Source organism: Peromyscus maniculatus, chromosome 2, assembly GCF_049852395.1.
Source record: "Peromyscus maniculatus bairdii isolate BWxNUB_F1_BW_parent chromosome 2, HU_Pman_BW_mat_3.1, whole genome shotgun sequence".
Taxonomy (NCBI): Eukaryota; Metazoa; Chordata; class Mammalia; order Rodentia; family Cricetidae; genus Peromyscus; species Peromyscus maniculatus.
In genome coordinates this window covers 100291407-100311449 of record NC_134853.1, presented here as the reverse complement: position 1 = coordinate 100311449, position 20043 = coordinate 100291407, and positions in this window count along the sequence as shown.

The following is a 20043-nucleotide window of genomic DNA, read 5'->3' as shown; positions in this document are numbered from 1 at the left end:
AAAAGATAAAATAGTGTTACTGTGGGGGTATATAGTCAACATACATTATACATTTAGTTTAAAATGGGAAACATTTAATAATCTCTCAAAACAAAGTTCAGATTCATCTGGGAAAATACATTTTATTGACTCTATAATGAAATTTGATTTTTTATTATGCTGAAGATAAACCTAAAGGAAGAAAGTGTCTCAAAGATATTAATGAACATATATATTTAAGTATATGCTGAAGGCATAACTTCCTTTAAGGCATTATATGAACACATGTAAGGTCAATGGCGAGGATTTGTTTATAAACAGAAAAGATTCCTTCACTACCAGACATGTAATGAGACTCTTGATACATACTTGGAAAAACATTTAAATGTTGTGATTCAGGACCAAGGAAGAAAGTACCTTGTGCCAACTTCCTTTCCTTTGAAGATAGACCAAAACTCTGGAAGCATGAGTAAGGCTCTCATGGCAGTAGCAAAGACGCACTGTTTTTTTTTCCTTGACACAAAACCAGACAGAAACCCCAATCCACATCCTCAATAAAAACAAAACATGTTAGTTATTAATACTGAAAATATTCAGAGTAGGTAAAATCGTTAATTATCATGACAGCACCATTTTACCCGAGGCTTATGAATGATTAGCCACAACATATGTTACACTGCTTTCAAATGATCCACAACACAAGAGGCCAGGGAAGTAAACCAGCAGTTCCTTCGGAAATGCTGGAAAGATGGGCTCACACTCCATACTGCTGGTAATTCAGCTCCAGGTTTTTTCTTGGTTTTTATTTTTGACTGTCAAAGAGATAGAAAGATCATTCTGGGTATCTCTTTTAAAAACAGAATTTATGTTTAAGCCAGTAATACTTTGATATTTACTTACTAAAAAAGTAACTAAATATTCTGCTCAATTATGTTTCATTCAGGCATTCATTTCTCAAATGCGAAACTCCAATTAACATTAATAATGAAGAGGAACTCCTTTGTATGGTAGGCATAGTTATTATTTTTTTTTCAAATGGTGATATTCTATCTGTGTTTTTTAAGTATCAATGTGAGTTTATTTCATACATTAGGTAATACAAGGATAACCAGTATACGGATTATCTTCTCAAAAAAGCTGAGAATGCAGAGAAGCTTGAGGGGTTCTTAACCTAAAGTCATCAACTTATGTTAATATCCTAGGCTCCTTTAATTGCTATTTGCCAAACATTCTTGTGAGTTTTTTTTTTAATTGTAAGGAAAGGTGATCTCAGCTTTAATGGAATAATTTTATAAAAGTAAAGAAGAGTAGTAATGTTTACAGGGCATACATTTATGAAGTCTGAAGCCTATGATTACTAATGGGCAGATTTCTGACCTGTTGTAGCAGGCTGTGCACTGCTTCCTTCTGAGACTGCTAATTGCATCTGGTGAACACAAAAACAAAAGCTGCTGGGCTAAAAGTTGTTGATGTCATGCAGCCAATCAGATATACACATACCTGATGGGAGTCTTCTTCCCACAGCCTAGAGCCCTGAGGAGGTTTCAAGCAGCTGGTGCTCAATGAGAACCGTGTGTCACATGGCTCAGCAGACAGAAATTTCCTGTAGCCAGCAAGACTTTCCTTCAGGTTTCTGGCTGGTATTTTTTTGTTTTTAAAACTGCCTGTTTTTATTGAGAAAGTGTGGCTAAATATCCATGACTGCAAAGCCATTGAGAATTGAGGAAGCAGGGGGAAAATGCCCTTATTTCCTGGTATCTTGAACTTTGAGCAATGTTAATAGGAGCTGTGTGAGCATAAAAGAAATGCAAGGGCAGCAGGATTGCACCCTCAGCGGCTTCTAAAGTGTGGCCTGAGCTGCGAGCTGTTTTATAAGTTTGTTGAGTAGATTCAGAGGCTATTTCAGGGCTGAATACATTTACCATGTGCCTGTTCATTGATACCAGCTGTCTCCAATGAAATTCTGCTACTATGAATGGAAGATTTTTTTTTCTATTTAAATAGTTCCCCTTCATTCAGAGGTGAGTCTTACACTGGGTTAAAGTGCTTCCTTGAGGAACGATGTTCACTAATATAAAAGAATACAGTTATAATTGAGTATCACATGGGTTAGGTGAAAGACCACCCTTAGATATAAAAATCTGTAGAAGCTCTACTCCCTTATATAAATGTCCAGGTATTTGCACATAACCCATCTTATACACTTCAGACAACCTCTAGCTTTACCTGTAAATCCTAAGATAAGGTAAGAGCTCCCTGAACAGTTTTTATAGTATACTGTGTAGGGAATATATTTTTTAAAAATGAGAATAATTTAGGTGAAATAGTACAGTCTATACAAAGAATACCTTCAACTTATAATTAGTGGAAACTAGAGACAGAGAATCTTGGAATAAAGGGACTCAACTGTGTAATTCCTGATGACTGTTTGTGCACATCTTCCAAGAAATATAATCAGTATATGGCAGTGCACTAAATGAGAATTGGGACTAGACAACCAAGATCAGTCATTGATATGTTCTCAGAAAATCACTTGTCATTTAATTAATCTGTTATTTCATCTTTAAATGTGCAGTGGTACAAAATAACTTCATAACACTTCTTTAGCAAAGACAATAAACATATGTATTGAAGTGCTTTTTACAAGGAAAACTACTTCCACTTACTATCATCTCCATTATCCTCTCTGTCACTCATTCCTGAAGCCATCACCATCATCATCTCTGTTATCTCATCACCATCATCACCATCAGCATTGACATCATTATTTCTGCCATCAGCACCATCATCTTCAGTGTCCTATTTATCCTCATAGACCTCGCTGTCATTGTCATCTCACCCACTTATTTCTCTAGATATGATGTAAGAGCATGTTTAAACCAATAACATCAACAGTGACACTTCATAGGGGAAGAACTTCATTTATATTTTTGTATGTTGATTATAATTCAAAAATATGAATCTAGTAGTTAGATTTCTATCAGAGTTTTAACTATTAGCAAAGACTAGAAGTATAATTCAAGACTATAAAAGCAAAAAAAATATAAAAGAAAAAAGAAAAATTAATATCCTCTTTAATCAATCATTGTTTAGGGTAAAGGTGCCAGGAAAGCCATGAAAGATGTCAAGACATATTTACATACACATCTGGTACATACAGCTCTTCTTGTGCAGGGCATTGACAAACTTGCCAGAGATCCATTGCTATGATGCCATGTATAATATGCATAATGGTTCTTCTCTTTAACCAAATTGCTTAATCTCTGCAAGGATGCTTCTTATGTCATACCAAGATATTTTTTCCCATTTTACATACCAACCATAGTTATCCCTCCTTTCCCTCCTCCTGTTTGCCATCCACCTTCACCCCAACCCACTCCTCATCACTCCTCAGAGAGGGTAAGGCCTCCCATGGAGAGTCCACAAAGTTTGGCATACCAAGTTGAGGCAGGACTAAGCTCCTTCCCCCTGTATAGAGGTTGAACAAGGTATCCCTTCATAGGGAATGGGTTCCAAAAAGCCAGTTCATGCACTAGGGATAAATTCTGGCCTGGAGTCTAGTCAAAGGGAAAGAAGAGGGATTATATGAGCAAAGGGGTCAAGATCAAGATGGAGAAAGCCACAGACACAGCTGACCCTAACTATTTGGAGCTCACTGACTTTGGACTGACAGCTGGGGAACCTTCATGGGACTGAACTAGGACCTCTGAATGTGGGTGATAGTTGTGTGGCTTGGGCAGTCTGAGGGGTCACTGGCAACGAGTTCTCTGATCTTAAAAAGATGACAACTGTAAATAATTGAATGAGATAAATATTAATTTTAAATTATTTAATGTCATTTATTTATGTAATAGTATGTGGTAGAGTGAGTGTATATGTGAAGATGTTATTTATGTATCTACTCAGGCACGTTCGTGGAACTTAGAGAACAATTTAAGACTCAATTTTCTCCGACTCAGGATTGAACTCAGGTATTGAAGTTTGGCCACAAGTCAGATCTGTCAGCAAGTACATTGACCTGCTGAGACATGTTAGCAGTCCTCAGTAAATTCCTTTTAGGTGACACATGTAACCAGTATTCATATAATAATTCTAGCATGTGTTGTGACATTGCAGTTGACAGAACAATGCCATAAAGCAAGAGCTGAGCTTGCAGAGTATCTGTCTCCATGCTGTATTACTAATTCCCTGTTTAGTGTACAAATGTCCTTGCAGATGCATATAGATGATTACTGGCTGCAGAATCAGAAAATGTTGAAACCCTATAGTCCAGGTGTATTCCTATAACTTCTGAGCTAAAAATGTTCACCACCTGTATAATATACTTTATTGCTGAAATGAAAGTAATCAGAACTTTCCTTTTTAAAGAAACCAGTGAGTACTAGATTTGCATTCATTGGAGTTTGTGATAAATAGTAAATGAGGAATGCTCAGATAACTAGTTAATGTTAAGCTAATCTGAGATGAAAGACATGCTAATTTTCTCATGCCAATTCAACATACTTTTGGAATTTCTGTTCTAAGAGATGTAGAAAAGAGACTAATGATGAGAAAAGACTATGTGTGCTTCATTTTTCATCCAAACCCATTTGCATTTTCCCAGTAGTTGTTTTCCTGTTTGTCTCTTCTTATTCCTTTCATCTTTAGTAATGCTAATATTTGGCACATTATAGATAACCTTTGACCACCTATGTCACAGTAAATTGTTTCACTATTTTCAATTTTCCTGATACACTATTAATATATAAGTGATGAATAATAGATGACTAGCAGAAAAGAGAGTTCTACATTTTAGGAATAATCAGCAGATGAGTAGATGATCAGAGTGTCTTTTCTTTATGGGGGAAACCTGTGATTCTCTCTCTTTTAAATGCATTAAAATGCCCCTCTCCCCATTTCTTAGGTGAACACATCTCTAAACCAATAACAATAAGAAATGAGTAGATGAAAGATAGAGGATTAGACTATCAAAATCTCAATCTGCTTCTCTTAAAGGCAGAAGCAAAGCCCAGGACTATGTTTGCAGGAGCAGGTAGAAGGGTCCAAAAACAATGGATTGTAACATCCACTAGAAAACAAAGACGAGATAAAATCCAGCAATCTTAGACTTCAGATTGGGTAAAAGAATGAAGAATATGATATTGGGCTTTTGGAAAATCAAAATATCCTATGTACATGTATGTAAATGTCACAATGAAACATATAATCTTGCATAGTATAGATTAATAAAAGTTAACTATTAAAAATATTTCTTTACAATTGAATAAATATTCAGAAAAGTTCCTAAAATATTTACTAATAACAAAAATCATGAGCATTATAAGATTTATCTTGAGTTATGAATGTGCCTGCATTATAACAATTGTGCTGTATTAAAGATATAGATTTGTGGCTCTCAACTTCCCTTCTGGACCAGAGGTAAGTGTCCAGGCACAGCCTAGACCCCATCCCTGGACACCAGCCACTCCAGGGAAGACCTGCCCAACTTGGCCCCAGGTTCTGGCCACTAGGCAGTTTCCCTTTTAGCCCTATCCAGAAGACTCCCCTTCTCCAAGACCCCTGGCAGAACCTGCAATCTTCAATCCCTGCCCCCATGCCAATACCCCTGAGACCCCAGCGACTTCCTGAGACTTAGAGACCTGCCCCCAGCTCCCATCCTGCACCCAGAATTCCCTTCTAGACAAGAGAGACCCCAGCCACTTCCCCAGACTTAGAGACCGGCCCCCAGCTCCCATCCTGCCCCAGACTTTCCTCCTGGACAAGACCCCCCCACACACACTTCCTTCCCTGGACCTCCCTCCTGGACAAGAGCGCCCATCCTGCCCTAGAGTTCCCATTTGGACAAGAGAGCTCCCATCTGGACAAGAGAGAGAGACTTCCTGAACCTGTCAGTTCTGTCTGAAACAAGTGCACTGATAAGACCAAGAACAAACCACAAGGAGATGGGCAGATATCAAGGCAGAAGTACATACAACAAAACGAAGAGCAATACAGTATCACCAGAACCTAGCTCGCCTCCAACATCTAGACCTGAACATCAAAAATTGGAAGAAGCAGAAAAAAACAGCCTTAATGAATAACATCATGAAGAAGGTAGAGGCTTATATACAGGAAAAGACAAAAAAAAATGGGAAGAATGCTATAAAAAACTAGAGGAAAGGACAAATGAAGTAGAAGAAAGCAATAAAGCCCTGGAAGAAAACAATAAAGTGCTGAAAGAAAATCATGAAAAAGCAATGAAACAAATGAAGGAAACAGTCCAAGACCTGAAAAGAGAAATAGGAATAATGAAGAAGACACAAGCAGAGGGAATGCTGGAAATAGAAAATCTGAATAAACGATCAGGAACTTCAGATGCAAGTATAACCAACAGAATGCAAGAGATGGAGGAGAGGATCTCTGGCATTGAAGATATGGTAGAAGAAATAGATTCATCAGTCAAAGAAAACACTAAAGTCAACAAAGTCATGAACCAAAATGTCCAAGAAATTTGGGACACTATGAAAAGACCAAACCTATGAATTATAGGGATAGAAGAAGGAGAAGAATACCAACTCAAAGGCATAGAAAATATATTCAACAAGATCATAAAAGAAAACTTTCCCAACTTAAAGAAGGAAATGAGGAAATGCCTATGAAGATACAAGAAGCCTATAGAACACCAAACAGACTAGAACCTCAAAAAAAGTCCCCTTGCCACATAATAATTAAACAACTGAACGTACAGAATAAAGAAAGAATATTAAGAGCAGCTAAGGAAAAAGGCCAAGTGACTTATAAAGGCAAACCCATCAGAATAACACCGGATTTTTCAATGGATACTTTGAAAGCCAGAAGGACCTGGACAGGTGTAATGCAGACACTAAAAGACGATGGATGCCACCCTAGATTAATATACCCAGCAAAACTTTCAATCATCATAGACGGAGTGAACAAGACATTCCAGGACAAAGCCAGATGTAAACAATACTTACCCACAAACCCAGCCCTACAGAAAGCACTAGAAGGAAAATTCCATCCTAAGGATATCAGATACACCCTCGAAAATACAAGCAATAGATAAAACCACAGCAATAAACCCCAAAGAAGAGAAATACACACACTCTACCACCAAAAAAATAACAGGAATGAACAATCACTGGTCATTAATATCCCTTAATATCAATAGACTTAATTCACCTATAAAAAGACATAGCCTTAGAGAATGGATATGAAAGCAGGACCCATGTTTCTGCTGCATACACGAAACACATCTCAAATTCAAAGACAGACACTACCTAAGAATAAAAGGCTGGAAAAAGACTTTCCAATCAAATGATCTTAAGAAACAAGCAGGTGTAGCCACCCTGATATCCAGCAAAATAGACTTCAAACTAAAACCAGTCAAAAGAGATCAAGAAGGGCATTCCATCCTCACCACAGGAAAGATCCACTAAGATGAAGTTTCAATTCTGAACATTTATGCCCCAAACACAAGGGCACCCACATATGTAAAAGAAACATTACAAAAGCTTAAACCACATATAAAACCCCACACATTAATAATGGGAGACTTCAACATCCCACTTTCACCACTGGACAGATCACCTAAATCGAAACTTAACAAAGAAATAAAGGACTTAACTGATGTCATGACTCAAATGGACTTAATCAATATCTACAGAACATTCCATCCTAACAAAAAAGAATATAACTTCTTCTCAGCACCCCATGGAACCTTCTCTAAAATCGACCACATACTTGGCCACAAAGAAAATTTCAACAGATACAAAACAATTTGAATTACCTCCTGTGTTCTATCAGACCACCATGGTTTAAAGTTAGATTTCAACAACAAGAAAAACTACAGAAAACCTACAATCTCATGGAAACTGAACAATGCTCAAATGAATCACCAATGGGTTAAGGAAGAAATAAAAAAAGAAATTAAAGACTCTCTAGAGATCAATGAAAATGAAGAAACCACATATCCAAACTTATGGGTCACTATGAAAGCAGTGGTAAGAGGGAAATTCATAGCACTAAATGCCCACATGAAGAAGTTGGAGAAATCTCACACTAGTGACTTAACAGCACACCTGGAAGCTCTAGAACAAGAAGAAGTAAAGTCTCCCAGGAAGAATAGATGCCAAGAAATTATCAAAGTGAGAGCTGAAATCAATAAAATAGAAACTAAGAGAACAATACAAAAAAGTAATGAAACAGAGAGTTGGTTCTTTAAGAAAATCAACAAGATAGATAAGTCCTTATCCAAACTAACCAAAAGACAGAGAGAGAGAATCCAAATCAACAAAATCAGAAATGAAAAGTGAGACATAACAACAGACATTGAGGAAGTCCAGTGAATCATCAGGTCATATTTCAAAAACCTCTACTCAACAAAACTGGAAAACCTAAAATAAATGGATAATTTTCTGGATAGGTACCACATACCTAAGTTAAATCAAGACCAGATAAACTATTTAAATAGTCTAATAACCCCTAAGGAAATAGAAACAGTCATTAAAATTCTCCCAACCAAAAAAAGCCCAGGACCAGATGGTTTCAGCTCAGAATTCTACCAGATCTTCAAAGAAGAGTTAATACCAATACTCTCTAAATTGTTCCACACGATAGAAACAGAAGGGACATTACCAAACTCCTTCTATGAGGCTACAATAACCCTGATTCCCAAACCAAACAAGGATACAACAAAGAAAGAGAACTACAGACCAATCTCCCTCATGAACACTGATGCAAAAATACTCAATAAAATACTGGCAAACAGACAAAAATGAACACATGAAAACAATTATCCACAATGATCAAGTAGGCGTCATCCCAGTGATGCAAGGGTGGTTCAACATATGAAAGTCCGTCAGTGTAATACACCATATAAACAAACTCAAAGAAAAAAAAAAACACATGATCATCTCACTAGATGCAGAAAAGGCATTACAAAATCCAACACCCCTTCATGATAAAGATCTTGGAGCGATCACGAATACAGGGAACATACCTAAACATAATAAAGGCAATTTATTTCAAGCCAACAGACAACATCAAATTAAATGGAGAGAAACTCAAAGCAATTCCACTAAAATCAGGAATGAGGCAAGGCTGTCCACTCTCCCCATACTTATTCAATATAGTACTTGAAGTTCTAGCCAGAGCAATAAGACAACATAAGGAGATTAAGGGGATAAAATTTGAAAGGAAGAAGTCAAGCTTTCCCTATATGCAGATGATATGATAGTATACTAGAGTGACCCCAAAGATTCAACCAAGGAACTGATACAGTTATAAACACCTTCATCAACATAGCAGGATACAAGATCAACTCAAAAAAATCAGTAGCCCTCATATATACAATTGACAAAGAGGTTGAGAAGGAAATCAGAGATACATCACCCTTTACAATAGCCACAAATGACATAAAATTGCTTGGGGTAACACTAACCAAGTAAGTGAAGGAACTATATGACAAGTCCCCGAAAAAAGAAATTAAAGATGTCAGAAAATGGAAAGATTTCTCATGCTCATGGATAGGCAGGACTAACATAGTAAAAATGGCAATTTTACCAAAAGCAATCTACAGATTCAATGCAATCCCCATCAAAATACCAACACAATTCTTCACAGACCTGGAAAGAATAATACTCAACTTCATAAGGAAAAACAAAAAACCCAGGATAGCCAAAAGAATCCTGTACAATAAAACAACCTCTGGAGACATCACAATCCCTGACTTCAAGCTCTACTATAGAGCTACAGTAATTAAAACAGCTTGGTATTGGCATAAAAACCGAAATGTGGACCAATGGAATCGAATTGAAGACCCTGACATTAACCCACACACCTATGAACATATAATTTTTGACAAAGAAGCCAAAAGTGTACAATGGAAAAAAGAAAGCATCTTCAACAAATGGTGCTAGCATTACTGGATATCAACATGTAGAAGGCTGCAAATAGATCCATATCTGTCACCGTGCACAAAACTTAAGTCCAAGTGGATCAAAGACCTCAAAATAAATCCAGCTACACTGAACCTGCTAGAAGAGAAAGTAGGAAGTAGTCTTGAAAGCATTGGCATAGGAGATCACTTCCTAAATATAACACAAGTAGCATAGACACTGAGAGAAACAATCAATCAATGGGACCTCTTGAAACTGAGAAGCTTTTGTAGAGCAAAGGATATGGTCAACAAGGCAAAGCGACAGCCTACAAAATGGGAAAAAGTCTTCACCAGCCCCACATCTTACAGAGGACTGATATCCAGAATATATAAGGAACTCAAGAAATTAGACATCAAAATGCCCAACAGTCCAAATAAGAAATGGGCTATAGAACTAAACAGAGAATTCTCAACAGAGGAAACTCAAATGGCTAAAAGACATTTAAGGAATTGCTCAACATCCCTAATCATCAAGGAAATGCAAATCAAAACAACCCTGAGATACCATCTTACTCCTGTCAGGATGGCTAAGATCAAAATCACTGAATACACCTTATGCTGGAGAGGATGTGGACCTAGGGGAACTCTCCTCCACTGCTGGTGGGAATGCAAGCTTGTACAACCACTTTGGAAATCAATATGGTGCTTTCTTAGAAAATTGGGAATTAATCTCTCCCAAGATCCAGCTATACCATTCTTGGGCATATACCCAAGGAATGTTCAATGATACCACAAGAGCACTTGCTCAAATATGTTCATGTCAGCATTGCTCATAATAGCCAGAACCTGGAAACAACCTAGATGCCCTTCAACTGAAGAATGGATAAATTAAATGTGGTACATATACACAGTGGAATACTACTCAGCAGAGAAAAAACAATGACATCATGAGGTTTGCAGGAAAATGAATGGATCTAGAAAAAAGTCATCCCCAGTGAGGTAACCCAGACTCAGAAAGACAAACATGGTATGTACTCACTCATAGGAGGATACTAGATGTGGAACAAGGATGACTGGACTGCTACTCACATCACCAGGGAGGCTACCTGGAAAACAGGACCCCAAGAAAGACATGGGGATCGCCCAATGACAGAGAAATGGATAAGATCTACACGAACAGGCTGGACATGAGTGGGGATAATGAAGGGCAAGGGTTGACGGAAAGAGAGCTTGGGGGAGCAGGAGATCCCAGCTAGATTAAGAACAGAGAGGGAGAACAAGGAATAGGAGACCATGGTAAATGAAGACCACATGAGAATAGGAAAAAGCAAAGGGCTAGAGAGGCCCACAGAAATCCACAAAGATACCCCCACAATAGACTGCTGACAATGGTCAAGAGACATCCCAAACTTACCTACTCTGGTGATGGGATGGCCAAACACCCTAATTGTTGTGCTAGAAACCCCATCCAATGACTGAGGGAACTGGATGCAGACATCCAAGGCTAGGCCCTGGGTGGAGTCCCAGGATTCCAATTACAGAGAAAAAGGAGGGTTTATATGAGCAAGAATTGTTGAGACCAAGTTTGGATAAAGCACAGGGACAAATAACCAAATGAATGGAAACACATGAACTATGAAGGAATGGCTGAGGGTCCCCCAACTGGATCAGGCCCTCTGAATGGGTGAGACAGTTGATTGCCTTATCTGTTTAGGATGCATTCCGGCAGTGGGACCAGGTCCTGTGCTCATTGCATGAGTTGGCTGTTTGAAACCTGGGGCTTATGCAGGGTCGCTTGGCTTGGCCTGGCAAAAGGGGACTGGACCTGCCTGGACTGAGTCTACCAGATGGATCTCAGTCCCTGGGGGAGGCTTTGCCCTGGAGGAGGTGGGAATGGGGGTTATGCTATGGGGAAGGGGAGAGGGGCAGGAGGGGGGAGAACAAGGGAATCTGTGGCTGATATGTAGAACTAAATTGTATTGTAAAATAAATTAAATTAAAATTTAAAAAAAGATATAGATTTGCTTATCTAAACCAATGAGGTTATTGAATTAAATGTGGTTTTTTAGATTCTCAAACATAGAGATTATTTACTCCCTCTTCCAAAATGTAATTTATTTAATATGAATAAATTCGTGTACGAAGTATACCTTCATATGCATAATTGGGAAGGTGTACATGTGTATAGCTTGTAGCTAGTTGGTTTTTGTTTGTTTGTGTATGTGTGTGGAGGTCAAAAGTCAAATCTGTTTATCTTTTATCAAAAGTTTTCTACATTGTTTTAGAGACCAGGTTTCTTACTTGTCTGTAGCTCCAGTAGGTTATACTGGCTTACAAGCAAGCCCCTGGAATCTACCTGTCTCTGGTTCCATAGTGCTGGGCTTTGAAGTGTGCACCATCATGCTCAGCTTTGGCTATTGAGTTCAGGAGCTCATGCATAGGTAACAAATACTGTATTGATTGAGCTATCTCCCCAGTCTTAATATTAGTTTTGAATTATTTTATTGTCTAGGGTAGGTATTAATTCCAGTTGTTGATACCATGAAATTAATGGCTGTCCTCCTTACCTACTAAGTCAAATATTGAAACCCTGTAGCCTAATATGGTAGTATTTGGAGATTAGTCCATTGGAATGTAATCAAGTCATAAGGATATAGGTCTTAATAATAGGACTAGAATTTTTTCAAAAAAAAAAGAAAAAGAAAAGAAAAATGATGAGGCATGAAGTCAATCAATAGCAATATCAACCTTTGATATATTTCCTTAGATTGAGGTATGTGCATTCACCAGTGTGCATTTATGTAATGAATTACCATAGAAAACTTTGGAAAGTGCTTATATATTGGTTACCTATAAATAATCTACCTTACTGTCAATGTTGTATGATCTTCATGTCAGCTTGTTCTGCTATGAAATAGAATCTCATACAAAGGAAAGAAAATAAACTACTGCCTTTGAACAAACATCAGTATGTTTCTCATACAACATTCTACTGAGTTTTAGTATAGCAAACATAATCTTCAACAAATCATGACCAGGATATTGTGATGTATCTTCCATTACATCCTTTTTTTCTTAAACTATCAAACATAGAAATCTTGTGATTTTTCACTATGTACAAAGAATCTTGTTCATTGTACTTCTAAAATATCGGTTTGTCCATACAAGGCTGTTTAATTATATCATTTTGGAAATAGGGTTCAAATAACAACCTCTTCCCTAAATACCTGGCTACAGCCCCATGGCTTAGGTAGATCTTGATGGCAAAAGTCAGTTCTGCAAAATGGGTATAAGCTGAAGGATATTGTCCTCTTGACAACTCCTTTCATGAGGGCAGAACTATGCTATACATAAGTTATTCAACAAATATATATCAAGTAATTACTAGGTACATTTTCAGTGTGTCAGGTACTAGGACTCCAAAAAGAAGGCGATAACAAGTGTATGTCCTACATCCTGCAAGCTGAAAATCAGTATGGGAGAATGATAGGTGAATCAAAGCTCATGATCACAAGCAAATCAATGGTGAGTGTGTCTTAGGCAGTAAAACTGAAATTTCATTCAGAATGCCAAATAGTTTTTTGTAAATGGAATTTGAAATAAATGTTGACATATATGTTAATAAGAATAGAAATTTGGACACAATATTAATAGAATGCAAAAGAATCTTCTCTACCTGAAGTTATATTTTAGTATCACTGGAGCATAAACATTCTAGTGATAATGAGGTCCGATCTCAGACTTAAAATGTAGGCTTGTCTTGAATCATAAAAACAACTGTACAAGATGGTTTGGAATATAGTCCTTAGGTAACAGAGAGCCATTGAAATGCTTCTTTCTGGAGAACAGTGTAACTAGACATTGTCCTATAGGATATTTAGTATAATGATGGTACATGAACTTAGTGAGTACATTTCAAAGAGCTTGGGTGAGAAAAGGATGGGAGTTTAATTTTTAAGAACTGATACTTTTTAGCATGACCTCAAATGGTGTTACAATTTTTCAAATATTAAGCATTATATAAAAGGAAATCTATGCAAAACTCAAACTAATCTAAGGAAAGATTACTAAATATACTAACCACACTGATCGGTGAATGTAGTAACTTGTAAATGATGGAGACAGAAACATGGATAGTATTGCTTGGATCTCTAGTGTCAAATATGTCACCTCTATAGATAACATCCAAGTTCATCATAAATTCTGTAGATGGAAGACTCTGGGGAAATTTGTCAATTCAGGTCAAGTATATTTTTGTTGCCCCTGCCATTCACATTATTTTGAAATTCTTTGAAAGCATAATCTTTCTTATCCTTTTTCTATAATTCTTCTCATCATTTCATATGCTCTCTTGAGTATCAGATGGATTTTTGTTAGACAAAGTGTTCAAGTGCAAGTGGAAATGAAAACTGATTTTTACAAATAAGAGATGCCCGATCTGTCCACGGCTTGTGAACTTATATGCAGTTTTATCTTTGCCTGGCAGCGTTATCCTCAGTCTGTGAGTGTGCCCACTTCCTTTCAAGTTTCTGCTGGGCCTCAAGAGCTGCTTCAGAGGTCACCAGATAAAAAGGCCCTTTGGAGAGATCTTTGTAAGATCTAGACACTGCATTTTAAACAAATAGTTGATTGAAAATATTCATTTTTCTATGCACAGTAAGGTTAAAGATGCCATTATTTTCTAGTTTACTGCTACTAAAGTTAACTACTTATCTTCAAACCCCTTTATTTTAATCTCCCTATCAATTAGCATATCAATCATTATATATATTGAATAAGAAGCCACATATCATTTTTTAAGTGTTGTAGAAACACTCAGATTTGAGCAGCAGCCCAAGACTCTATACTATAGACTTGTAGCAGGAATTCATTCTTTGGTCTACTTTACAGATATATATATATATATATATATATATATATATTATGGGAGTAAAATCAGTAGAAATCATTAGAAAGAATCTGCCAGTTCCTGGTTAGATGTTTTAAACATGTGAATATGGCTGTTTCATATTCTTTTCTAGTGAATCAACCTTCATTCTGAAAGAAAGCACTCAGAAAATAGCACAGTTCCAAGACAAGAAAGAACCAAGCCTGTATATGATAGTTTGGAGGTGAAAGGCCAAAAACACTTACCTAAGCAAGTTTAACATGTAGGAGATAAAATATTAGCATTTTAATTCATGGAATAGTTGAATATTTTAATGTCATTTGAATGTTTCCCTCAATTCCTTCATTGTTCCATGCATGGGGAGTGATCATTGACATCAAAACATCGCATCTATTGCTGTATCCTATTGGTCATCCATGGCTAGTATTTTCACTACTACCAGAATTAAAGTGCTTTATTGTAAGCAATTATTTATAGATTTACTTCTTTTTTTTTTTTTTTGTAAAGTGAAGGGCTTAACAAAAGAGGCTAGTCCACATTCATCTGCTTTTCCGTTGTACATTCAAAAGGTCAATTAACAGTTCCTAATCAAAGTACAGGTGAGATCTATAACACAGACCTTGTACATGCACCTATGTAGATGGGCACAGGTTCTAAGATCTTTAGTACTCTGGTATTCACTCAGACAAGCCTTTGTCTACACAACTGCCTGTACACACTCCCATTATAACCCATGAAACCCCCTAAAGGTCACTGATTTATGATGATCACATTTTCCCCACTAATATCTCGACAATGAATGAAAAAGATTGATCTTCATGCACTTTCTAACTGATCCCAACCTAAACAAGTTAGGGCAACATTAAATACAAAACCAAATTCATACTCAACAGAGGTGAGCTAGAAACTCATGTCAAAAACACAACCTAAAACCTAACTCCAAATAGACATGTCTCATTGCAAAATGAAATTTCACTCACTAAGGTCATCAGTTCTACAGCAGTGGTCCCCAGTGAGAACAACTTACATGGATATCAGGAATAACATTTGAAAAAACAATTATAAACATGTTCAAAAAATTCAAGAATTTTAAAGAGGAAATGAATAAACAGCTCAACAAAATCAAAGAATACATAAACTTCTGATTCAAGTCTAAGGAAACACATGAAAATGATTAAATGAAATGATGACAATGGAGGATTTGAAAGCAGTTCAATAATGATATAACCATACTGAAGAAACTCAAATCTGAAATGGAACTAGAAATGAAAAAATCCAAAAATCCAACGAATCAATTGATTAGTTATAAAAACAACAAGAACAAAAAGCTTTGCCACCAGAAAAGATCACATAGAGGATAGAATACTGGATCATTTAATCCAAGAAAGTGTGGTAGTTTGAAGGAAAATGGCCCCCATAGGCTCAATGTTCAAACTGAGTGTCACTTTTTCTGTATGTTGCCTGCTGACCTACATATAGAACTCTCAGCTACCTCTCCAGCAGCATGTCTGCCATGATAATAATGAACTAAATCTCTGAAACAGTAAGCCAGCCCCAATTAAAAGACTTCCTTTATAAGAGTTACCATGGTAATGATGTCTAGTCATAGCAATAAAACCCTAACTAAGGAATAAATTGGTATCAGGAACTGTGATATTGCTGAAATAGGCCCGATCATGTTTTTACCTGAAGGAATATAGGACACTTGGGGACTTTGGACTAGAAAGTGATTGACCATTTTAAATGGGGCTTAATGGGCCATACTAGTAGGGGCCTGGATGACTGGTGCTGAGGGTGATTTTAACTGCAGGAATCTAGCTAAAGAGTTTTCAGAGGAGAAGACTATTAATGTGTGTCCTAGAGACTGTCTTGCTATATTTTGGTGAAGAATAAGGCTTCCGTCTGCTCCTGTCCATAAGAATTATCTGAGGCTCAATTGAAGAGTTGTGGACTAACAGCTTTGGCAGAAATGATTCCCAGACAGCCTCGTACTTGTTGCTTGATTATTAGTGGTCACACTTATGAAGATAAAAAAATGAAGTGGAGCAAGCTGTGCAAGAAAAAAAGGCAATGTACATTTTGAGGAGAAAAGGAGTGCAAGGAGGTATAAATAAATTAAAGAAAAGCCAGATACTAAGTGGAATAAAGGGAATGGTGAATTCAGAGCAAGACCCCACCCAGCTAAGCCTCCAACTTCTGAAAAGGAATTAAATAAAAATGAAAAGGAATTAAAGAAAAGATTGGGGTGGGCATGACGGTGTGTATCTTTAATGCCAGTACTCAGGAGGCAGAGGCAGATACATCTCAGAGATAAAGGACATTCTGATCTACAGAGTGAGTACCAGGATAGCCAAACTTAGGCAATGAAGGAAACTATTGAAAACAGAAAGCTAGCAAAAATATATTTGAAGAAAGGGGCCATGTTCCATCTCCAGGAAGCCGTAGAGCTAGACAACTTTGGTCATGTGGTTCTGCCTTTAGAAGCAAGAACACAAGAAAGGGGTTATGGAATCTCCCTCTGTGACTAAGGAAAGCTATTGAGCTGCTTATGTGGAAACAGTGCTGCTAAACCACAGCTATTTCTTTGTCTGCTATTTAGTGCTCAATCAAATCACAGAGTTTGAGTTCACTTTGACATATATGATTTATATAGTATCAAGGGATACTACATGGCTTTTTCATAATTTAGTAAAAACAATCCTGTATCTCATTTTCTTGTTTTGTAACTTTACCAAAGTTCTGCCGAAGCATGTCTTCTACCACTAGTGTTTATATTTTCAAGTGGAACTCAGCTGAGCCTAATCCATCTGCATGTGTAACAGTGGCAACTGTGCCTGGAGGTGGCATGGAAAGGAAACTAATGATTGAAAAAAATACATACTTTAAGTCTTGCATTTTGTCATTAAGGAGATGTAGAAGACACCAGGGCAGAAGCACAATAGCAGCTCAGAACTACAGAGATAATGGCTTAAATCCAGGGATTTTTTGCCACATGTCTACATCTCCCATAGAAAAGACATTTCAATATAAAGAACACTAAGAATAACTATCATCCTTACAAAATACTGTTTAAAATGCCATGATGCATATGTTGCTTGAATAGAAATTTTCTGGTGTCTGGGAATGTTAGGTAGATATCTGTCATAACAAATAAATAATAATCCACTGTTTTTAAGATGGGAAGAATATGTGTAAGCAGAGACCACATGCATCCAAACACTTGGCACTGTGGACATGGACAAAATGTCATTGTACTGAATATATGCCACAGTCAGAACAGCTATTGCTGAAGCATAGAATGGTAGGGAATCGATCTAAATAGTAGGCTAACTTCTGTGGTAAGAGCTATGTCAAATGCCAACATAACCACAGTAGTGAGAATTCAGGTTGATAAAATTGTTCCTTGTAATCACCGTGAAAACAACATAGAAAGATTTTGTTTTCAAAAGGCAAAATTGAAATCCTCCATGATTACTTCTAATTCAACCCCTGCCAATGTTGCAAGGAAAATTACAATTTAGCTTAATAGTCAGTAATTCTCAACAGTTTACAAATTTTGTTTCACAATAAGCTTTGAGGGTTTATTTTCAGAGAGAGTTATGCCAAATTTATCACTGTGCTTCATTCATTGTTTGACATCAATGGACATCTGTGTAGTTTTAGTAACAGCATTAGAAGAGCTAGCCCAGTTATCTGTAGTGCTTACCTTTACATGTATAGTGCTTTTTCAGTATGTTCTTCCTTTCAGGCTACACAAGAAATCACCTTGCTATACTCCTGCCCTGCTATGGAGCGAGATTAAAGCCATCCAAGTTCATACTTGGCTACTAGTGTTAGATGAACCTGTTCCTGGCAGGGCTATAATCAAGCTGTGTTTTCAGAAGCATCCTGGTGCGTTTAGCTGTTTCTCATACACCCTAATACCTAGAGTAGCTTCAGTTCTATAGCATTAATCCTTACTTCCATTAATTAGACATTGTGAGATATCTGCAAGATCTAAACTGAACTCTGTGATGTTGTGAAGAAAAGAGATATAATGAGATACAAATAATAGTCACTTTTCAGTTTACAGAAGTCCTAAAATCATTTCATCATGGGTATCTTTCCTGAGTTAAATCCAGATAACTGCTTACCTGGTAGTGCTGGGAACTGAATAAGGAGAATCCATTATCAAATGTCCTCTCAGGACAGTAGCTTTACACCTACCTGCCCAGCCTTGATGACACCCTCAAAATAACCTGTCAAAAATAAAACAAGGAGCCAAGAAATCCTCATGGCAAATTTAACTGAGAAATAGCTGTTTTCTGCATCAAGAGAATTGCCTGATAAATGTTTTGTGGAATTTGAAAGTCATTCCAAAATTAGTTTCAAAGAACTGACTGCAAATGACAGTCCCCAAATGTGTTTTTACCTTCTTCTCTTACTCCCTGTCATTGCTGACTCAGAGCATTAAGAAAACCTAATGCAGAAAGAACAAGCCTCAAGATGTGAAAATAATTATATGTTCTGCCTGAACTGATAGACAGAGAAACATTCTGACTCAGACTCTGCAATGCATGTCAATTCAAACCTCCATGTTTTCTCTTTCTACTTCTCACTGGATGGAGAAACAGTGATTGGAAAACAAAAGTATCACCCTTCAAGGAGGAGCCTTGAAAACTGGGCAGTTGATATAACTTCTCCAATTTTAATGTAAAATAAATGAAAAGTGAGCTTGTTCCTCACTGTGGGTTTTGAGTAGATAATAGAAATAGATTTAAAAAACCAACCATCAATAATTTCATTATCACAAGTGCTATTGCATTAAGAATGAAGCATTAATAATAAAAATTTATGGAATCAATTTGACTCACAAAAAACGGCTCTAAAGTTCAAATGCATGAACTGAATCTAGTTTTTCATTGACTTCAATTCTAAAATTCAAGTTGAGTTTATATTTAAAAGAAGCACCCAATAATGCAGGTAAGAAATGTTTTAACAATTCTCACTCATACAATTCCTCCTCTATCTCGCCGATTGGACTCCCGTAGCTCCACCTGGGGGGTGGGGGGGCTGGCCATGGATCTCTGCATCTGCTTCCATCAATCATTGGATGAGAGTTCTACCCTGACAGTTAGGGTGTTTGGCCATCTGATCACCAGAGTAGGTCAATTTGGGCTTTCTCTCGACCATTGCCAGTAGTCTATTGTGGAGGTATCTTTGTGCATTTCTGGGGACCTCTCTAGCACTTGGCTTCTTCCTATTCCCATGGGGTCTTCATTTATCATGGTCTCTTTTTCCTTGTTCTCCCTCTCTCTTT